Source organism: Wolffia australiana, chromosome 2 (assembly GCF_029677425.1).
Source record: "Wolffia australiana isolate 7733 chromosome 2, ASM2967742v1".
Classification (NCBI taxonomy): domain Eukaryota; kingdom Viridiplantae; phylum Streptophyta; class Magnoliopsida; order Alismatales; family Araceae; genus Wolffia; species Wolffia australiana.
Window position 1 is genome coordinate 25,397,326 of NC_135836.1, and position 7,615 is coordinate 25,404,940.

The 7,615-nt window shown below is 50.0% G+C and overlaps 1 pseudogene; it reads left to right on the top strand.

The window, feature by feature from the left end:
* The first annotated feature begins 5,838 nt into the window (after nt 1-5,838).
* Nucleotides 5,839-6,898, top strand: LOC144700240 (uncharacterized; annotated as a pseudogene).
* Nucleotides 6,899-7,615: the final 717 nt, after the last annotated feature.

Sequence of the window (7,615 nt, forward strand, 5' to 3'; positions counted from 1 at the left end):
GAATTGAACTGCGCGTTCGGACGGTCTCGCCGACCACAGTGCTGTCCGATTTTCTCTCTACGCGTTGGGGGCCCCCTGAGAAACAAACTTACGGTGTTGACCCCATTTGATACTCGGACCGTTGAAGGATATTTTTTCCGAGGAGCTTCTAGCACTGGGAGCTCGAGGAAAAGGTTATCCAAAATAATTTAAGGCTATACGGTCTTCAGGATCTGCGATGAATCCATTGTTTTTCAAACGCTGGATCCATTTGAAGCAGAGAGATTTGAAATCCTTTTTAGCGCGTATTGCGACTCATCAGGTCTTGTTTTCCCAGAAAAAGAGAAGGAAGGCAATACTGAATGAAATCTTTTGGACGGAGTGGGACTCCTTGTCTGAAGTCCGAACTCTTAGTCTCTTCGGCACACTTAACGGCGACAGTATGCCGGCTTTCAGTCCGCTCGAGTTTCAACTACCACTGGCCGTGTTTCTTAATTTCCGTAGTGTTTGCAGTCCGTTTGGTTCACATCCTCCGAGTCAACGGTTTCTATTCTGGACTACTCGGCGGAGATGCATTCCATATCCAGTGCCTCTATAATTAATTATTTAAACGTCATGGCGAGCCTTTCCTTTCCCGCCTAACTTATTCCTTGCGTTATCTTCATTTCTCTCGTCGATGAGGACTGCGCTGTCCCGTTCCTCAGCTGCTTAGGTAGCGAGATAACGTCGGCAAGAGAGTCAACCCGGCCGTTGTGAACGGGGATGTCGGATACCGGCCTACCCTGGTTTTCTTCGGCTGTTTGCAATCTTTTTTTTCCCATCTTTCTGCCGCGTCGCATTCGTCGAACAGGAATTAAATGAGACGGGGGGGGGGCGGGGGGGGCCGCCTGGGGAGAAATCTTGCGGCCAATGGCGCGTTTATTTCCGACAAACTCAACAGCTCAAGGAGCATAAAGCGGCGGAGGGGTATAACCCGAGGGAAATACTGTAAAACCAATTTTATCCTCGGTTCTTCCAAAAGGCTTCGCATTGATTGCGGAACGTTGGGATATATTTGTGGTTTTTTAACATACATTCACTGCACACCGATACCGTGGCCTAGTCCAGTTCGCGTTGAAAATGGTTCTTTATTTGTCCATCGATTGGTCGATCGGGGATACTTATTTTATTTCTCATTGCTGTTTACACCGCTCTGCGGTTTCTTCGTTTTTTGATTAAATATGGCTCGACACCTGCTCCAAGTCAAGAAGGGCTATCGAGAACACTTTGGGGGACAAGGTGAGGTGAACCAGAGGCTACCGTTCTTTTCAGTCTTAAAAACTGCTTTTCAAACTGTTTCTCGCATCTCATAGCGCGTCTTTTCTTCCGGACTAGCGTCAGTTTGTGCTATCTTCCCAGCACCCATCAGTCGGGATCGGGGTTTGGATCGAATCGAGTTGATAGATTTTTGATCGAATTGTTTTAGTCGATCAAAAAGATAATCGATCCGAACAGTTCGAATCTTTCGATCGAATTGTTCTCTCTCTCTCTCTCTCTCTCTCTCTCTCTCTCTCTCTCTCTCTCTCTCTCTCTCTCTCTCTCTCTCTCTCTCTCTCTCTCTCTCTCTCTCTCTCTCTCTCTCTCTCTCTCTCTCTCTCGCTCTCTCTCTCGCTTCTTCTCTCTCTCCCACATGCTCTCTCTTCCCTCCGTTTCTCTCTCTCTCTCTCTCTCTCTCGTTCTCTCCGCTTCTCATTCTCTCTCTCCTTCTCTCCATTTTTCTCTTCTTGCTTGTTCTCTCTCTCTCGTGCCCTTCCTTTCTCTGTCTTTCTCTCTCTCTCTCTCGCTTGTTCTCTCTCTCGTTCTCTTCCTTTCTCTCTCTCTCTCTCTCTCTCGCTTGTTCTCTCTCTCCTTCTCTTCTTTTCTCTCTCTCTCTCCCTCTCCTGTTCTCTCTCTCGTTCTCTTCCTTTCTCTCTCTCTCTCTCTCGCTTGTTCTCTCTCTCGTTCTCTTCCTTTCTCTCTCTCTCTCTCTCTCTCTTTTTCTCTCTCTCTCTCTCTCTCTCTCTCTCTCTCTCTCTCTCTCTCTCTCTCTCTCTCTCTCTCTCTCTCTCGTTTGCTCTCTCTCGCTCTCTCCTTCTTTCTCTCTCTCTCTCTCTCGCTTGTTCTCTCTCTCGTTCTCTTCCTTTCTCTCTCTCTCTCTCTCGCTTGTTCTCCCTCTCACTCTCACTGCCTGTTCTCTATCACTCTAGTGCTCTCTTTCTCTCCTTTCTCCCTCTTTCTCTCGTTCTCTCCCCTTCTCCCTCTGTCTCTACGGCTCTCTCTCCGCCTCTGACTTTCTCTCTCGTCCTCTCCCTTTCTCCCTTTCTCTCTAGAGCTCTCTCTCACTCTTTCCCTTTCCCTCTCTCCGCCTCTGACTTTCTCCCTCTCGCCCTTGGGCTCTGTCTCGTTCTCTCCCTTTTCTATCTCCGCCTCTAACTTTCTCTTTCGTTCTCCCTTTCTCCCTCTCTCGAGGGCTCCCTCTCGTTCGCTCCCTTTCTCTCTCTCCGCCTCTGGCTTTCTCTCTCGTTCTCCTATCACTCTCTCGTGCTCTCTTTCTCTCCCTCTAGCTCTCTCCTCCTTCTCTCTTGTTCCCTCTCTCTCACTCTGCCTGGTCTCCGTCTCTCTCTGCCTCTCTCGTGCTCTCTCTCTCTCTGTCGTGCTCTCTTTCTACCTCTGGCTCTCTCTTGTTCTCCCTCTTTCTCTCATTCTCTCGTTCGTTTTCTCTCTCTCGTTCACTCTCCCATGCTTGTTTTTCTCTCTCCATCTGGCTCTCTCTTTGACGTGTTCTCTCTCTCTCCCTCTGGCTCTCTCTTTGACATGTTCTCTCTCTCCTCTGTCTCTCTCTCTGTTCTACCTTTCTCTCTCTTCCGTTCTATGTCTCCTTCTGACTCTCTCTCGTTCTCTCTCGCTCTCGCTTGGTCTCTCTCTCTCGCGCTCACACTCTCTCTCTTTACCTCTCTCTTTCTCTCTCTCGTCTGCGTTCTCTCCTTCTTTCTCTCTCTCAGGTGCTCTCTCCTCTCTGGCTCTCTTGTCTCGCGCGCTCTCTCTCTTCCTCTTCTGGTTCTCTTCTCTCGCGCTATCTCTCTCTCGCTCTCTATCTCTTCTTCTCTCTCTCTCCGTCTCAAGCTCTCTCTATCTCTCTCTCTCGCGTGCTCTCTGGCTCTCTATATATCTCTCTCTCTCTCGCGCTCTCTCTCTGGTTTAACTCTCATTTCATTTATTATATATTTATTTTGTAGATTTGTTATTAATTCGAACAATTCGATCCGACCTGCCAGTTAGAATCGAATCTCACCTCATTATTCCATCCGAACACGATGCGAGGATCGCGTACGAATCGAATCTAACCGCTCCCATCGAGGGTCGGATTGAATCGTTCGGGAGTGCTCGATCTGAGCGAACATTCGAACGATCAGATCGAATCCCCGGCCATATGGATCGCGGCGTCCCATTCCTAATCCACTTGGGTATTTGGGGAAGCGCCGCACGAAAGTCAATGCGGCAACTGTGAATGGGGATCGTCTGAGATTGAAGTTAGCCAGCGCTTTTGCAAGTTTCCAGTCCCTGTCGTCTCATCAGATACTCATCCTCGCCCTTCAGCATGGCCACTGCGAAGTGATAGAGAGGGGGAAAGGCCTCGCGTGAGAAAACTTCGGCTGCTGACGCGTTTACTGGAGACCTTCTGAACAGTGATCTCACCAAATTTCCTCAGGACGTTTTTACTACAGACGAGGAAGTTTAACCATCGCGCCTCGATAGATATAAGGGAAACTATTGCGGGGACACGAAGATCGGAATAGTTTTTCGCTCCTATTTTTCTTTTCGACGTGACACTGCGGAAACATTACTGGGTACTTTCTTCTCGAAACCATAGTACCCAAAGAGAGTAATACAAAAGTTACAAAGTGATGTAAACTTAAAGTTCAGTAGAAGTCTTAGATGTTTAATTCCGGAAGCAATAAGTATGCACGACGAGGACAAAAGCGAACCAGTTGATGCTCAGATAAACACAATGATAACGCATTGAGACTGCTCTCTATAGCTCAAACGGCACTGTCTTTTCTTGACGTATTTTCTAAAGAGAAGGCATCGGAATATAGGCCCATACATGATGTGTCAGTTCAACTGTCCCTTTGTCAATGCTACGATTTATGAAATTCTGAACATCGCCCAAAGGTCGGGTGGCTGACTATACGATTTGTGAGTTTATCGTCATCCACCCATGAAAAAATGGTTGGCTGTGTATTTGCTACTGAGGACTAAACCACGCCGGCCAACACGGGATAAAACCGTCAACAGAGTATGAGTATAAATAAAGGCGAGGAGGAGCTTAGAAGGATATTCCTGAAATCAGTGGCCGCAGCTAAGGCCTGGAGGCCGGGAGTTTCCCGATCATGAGGGAGGTAGAAGGATACTCGATCGCCTAGTTCAAGTACCCGAGATTACTATATCTGCAGCCATAAATACGCGGAATATGCTCGCGGTTGGTTTTCAGATTTGTTTCCACCAAAGAGTCCTGAACAGGCGTCATTGACTCGGAGCAGCTGTCGTGGGACAGCTCTGAAAGACGCAGTGGAACTGGGGAAAATTGTGAACGAGACTGATGCATCATCGTTTACACACGGGCGGAATATCGCCGTACTCACCGCGTCAGGTGAATAATGTGTTAAAATCGTCATTAATCAATACTATCGTTCGCTAAGAAGTTCGACTCCTTAATAGGTTTTAATGCAATTTTCCTCGGGTTATAACCCCACCCCGCTTTAGGCTCCTTCAACTATCGAGGTCGTCAGCAGCCAACGCGTCGTCAAGGGCGTCCTTTTTCCGCTGACTTCCCTTCCCATCAAATTGAACCCGTAGTCCGCGCTCGAGCAGTGCGCGCAAGTATTGCAAACCATCGAAAAGAGCCAGTAAAGTCCGTGGGGTCTGATATCCCCGTTCACAGTGGCCTGGTTGACTGTCCTGCGGACGTTCCGTCAATACCTAAGCCGTCGACGAATGCCACACCGCACTCCGCACTCCGCAGTCGTTATCAAGGTTGAAAGGGAGACAGGGGACGCGTAAGTTAGGCGGGACTGAAAGACCCGCATAGCCCATTAAAAAAAGAGCAGTCAGATTTTCACAATCCTGCCGTTCTCAAAGAGTGGTTCCCGGGTTTCATCCAGTCCGACTCAACTGGTAGGTTGTGACTTGTGAGTGGGCGGACCTGGAACAAGTTCCGACTACGCCGACGCGTAAGTAATAATATTCAACGCAAACTAAATTTCGCTGAGAGTAAGAATTCTGCGAGAGCGGCTCCATCGTCCAAACCCTTTGAATTCACTACCTCGTTTTGAGTTTGCTGCACACAGACCAATCGGAGCGTAATTTTAAACCGTTTGGGAAAAGAACTGCGTTTCTGAGAAAAGGCATTTGAAATACCATGCCGTGAGCAAAACCGCCGGCAGCTTTTCTTTAGATTACTAATGTTTTATTTCCCAATATAAAGACTGACATTTAAAGGCCGAACCATGAACCTACTTATCAGACGGCAATAATTTTCCTAACGATTCCCGAACGCGTTGCGAAGAAACGTTCGGCGACACTGTAGTCGGCAGGAACGTCCAAGCCATTTCAGACGGCATGTGGCGACAGAATTGAAATCTACTGAGGAGTACACACCAAGACACCGGTTCCTCTGTCTACCCGCAGACTTTGACCGGCGGGTTCTGGTTTTGGATAATCGTGGACATCCTGCGAGTGCCTCAAGCGACATGGGACGCAGAAAGAGGATAGATTTGACTCCGTTTTTCCTGTTATATTAAATTCGGGAACTCTCTGCGACAGAGAGGAACCCCACACCCTGCTCTTTTAGATTCTGGAGTCCCCGATACCTATAAATACAACCCCATATTCGTTCGGGTCGAAGCACGTCCGTTTTTGAGAGAGTCTTCTGTGGTTGGGATACAAGAAGAGACCGATGGGAAACCTCAGGGTCGTGGGAGGCCTCCTGGCCCTCATGCTCTGCCTGGGCATGTCCTCGGCCGCCAGGGTGCTAACCGCCCGTGCCGGCGGTGGCGGCGGGGGAGGCGGAGGAGGCGGGGGCTCCGGAAATGGCTCCGGTAGTGGGTATGGATCCGGCTCTGGCTCCGGCTACGGGTCCGGGGGCGGACCTGGTGGCGGCGGGTATGGCTCCGGTGGCGGCGGCGGAGGCGGTGGTGGGCAAGGAGGCGGAAACGGATCTGGATACGGGTCCGGCAGCGGCTCTGGCTATGGCTCCGGCGGTGGCAACGGAGGCTACGGGAGCGGCGGAGGAGGCGGGGGCGGCCAAGGGGGGGGGGGAAGGGCAAGGAGGCGGAAACGGATCTGGCTACGGGTCCGGTAGCGGCTCTGGCTATGGGTCTGGCGGCGGCAACGGAGCTTACGGGAGAGGCGGCGGTGGTGGCGGCGGCCAAGGAGGCGGCGGTGGAGGCGGGAGTGGAAACGGTTCTGGATACGGGTCCGGTAGCGGCTCTGGCTTCGGGTCTGGCGGCGGCAACGGAGCTTACGGGAGCGGCGGCGGAGGTGGTGGCGGCCAAGGAGGCGGCGGTGGAGGCGGGAGTGGAAACGGTTCTGGATACGGGTCCGGATATGGATCCGGCTACGGCTCTGGTTCCGGCAACGGAGGCTCTGGAGGAGGTGGCGGCGGCGGAGGTGGCGGCGGCGGCGGGGGTGGAAATGGATCTGGCTCCGGATCTGGGTACGGGTCGGGATCCGGCGGCGGTTATTTTGGCCGTCCCTGAAGGAAGCCTTGCTACAAGAGTATTCCCGCTACGTTGCACCAGGCATCCAGTTTTCCCACTCGCTCTTAAATAAGTCTGTCCCTGAAGAAACGCTTGCTACAAGAGTATTCCCGCTACGTTGCAGCAGGGGTCGCATTTTTTTACCTCGTTCTTAAATAAGTCGGTCTTTGAAGACAGACTCGCTACAAGAGGATTCCCGCTACGTGACAGCAGGCATCGTGTTTGCCAACTCGATCTTGAATAAGTCATCCTCCTGGAGGCTACCCAAGCACTCCAACACCTCTGTAAAACCCGACGGGACATCTATCAGCACACTGAAATCTAATCCATCGATTATCATGCTTGGAAACTAAATTAACGCCGAAAACTAAATTATCGTCCGTGGAAGAGCGAATGTTAATGACTGGAGTGAGGGGTCAGCCACGACAAAAGAATTTTATTTTATAGGCTCCATTCTCTCACAGTAATGAAGTCGGAGGCATCTTTCTAACTCAAATGCTTGATTGAAAACAATGTGTGTGTGTTTTTCGGCATTGAGAAAGCTCCAGGGGGAAAGGATGGGTTTTGGCCGAAAAATACATAACTATGTATCACAACATCATAATAAGAGAACACTGAAACATTATCGGTTTCACTTTCATAACCATTCTCTCCCCCATGAAATATTAATATAGGTTTGGAACCACATTAAAGAAGTTTAATAGGATGAATTTAATACATCACGATTAGATTACCAGTCTATCACTCATGGAAATTTAGGTCTGTCACGAAATGCATACTCGACGAGAAGAATATTGGAAATCCAGTATAGAGGCTAAATATTTGATCCGGTGCACTCACACCCAAAGCGTTGATGCCGA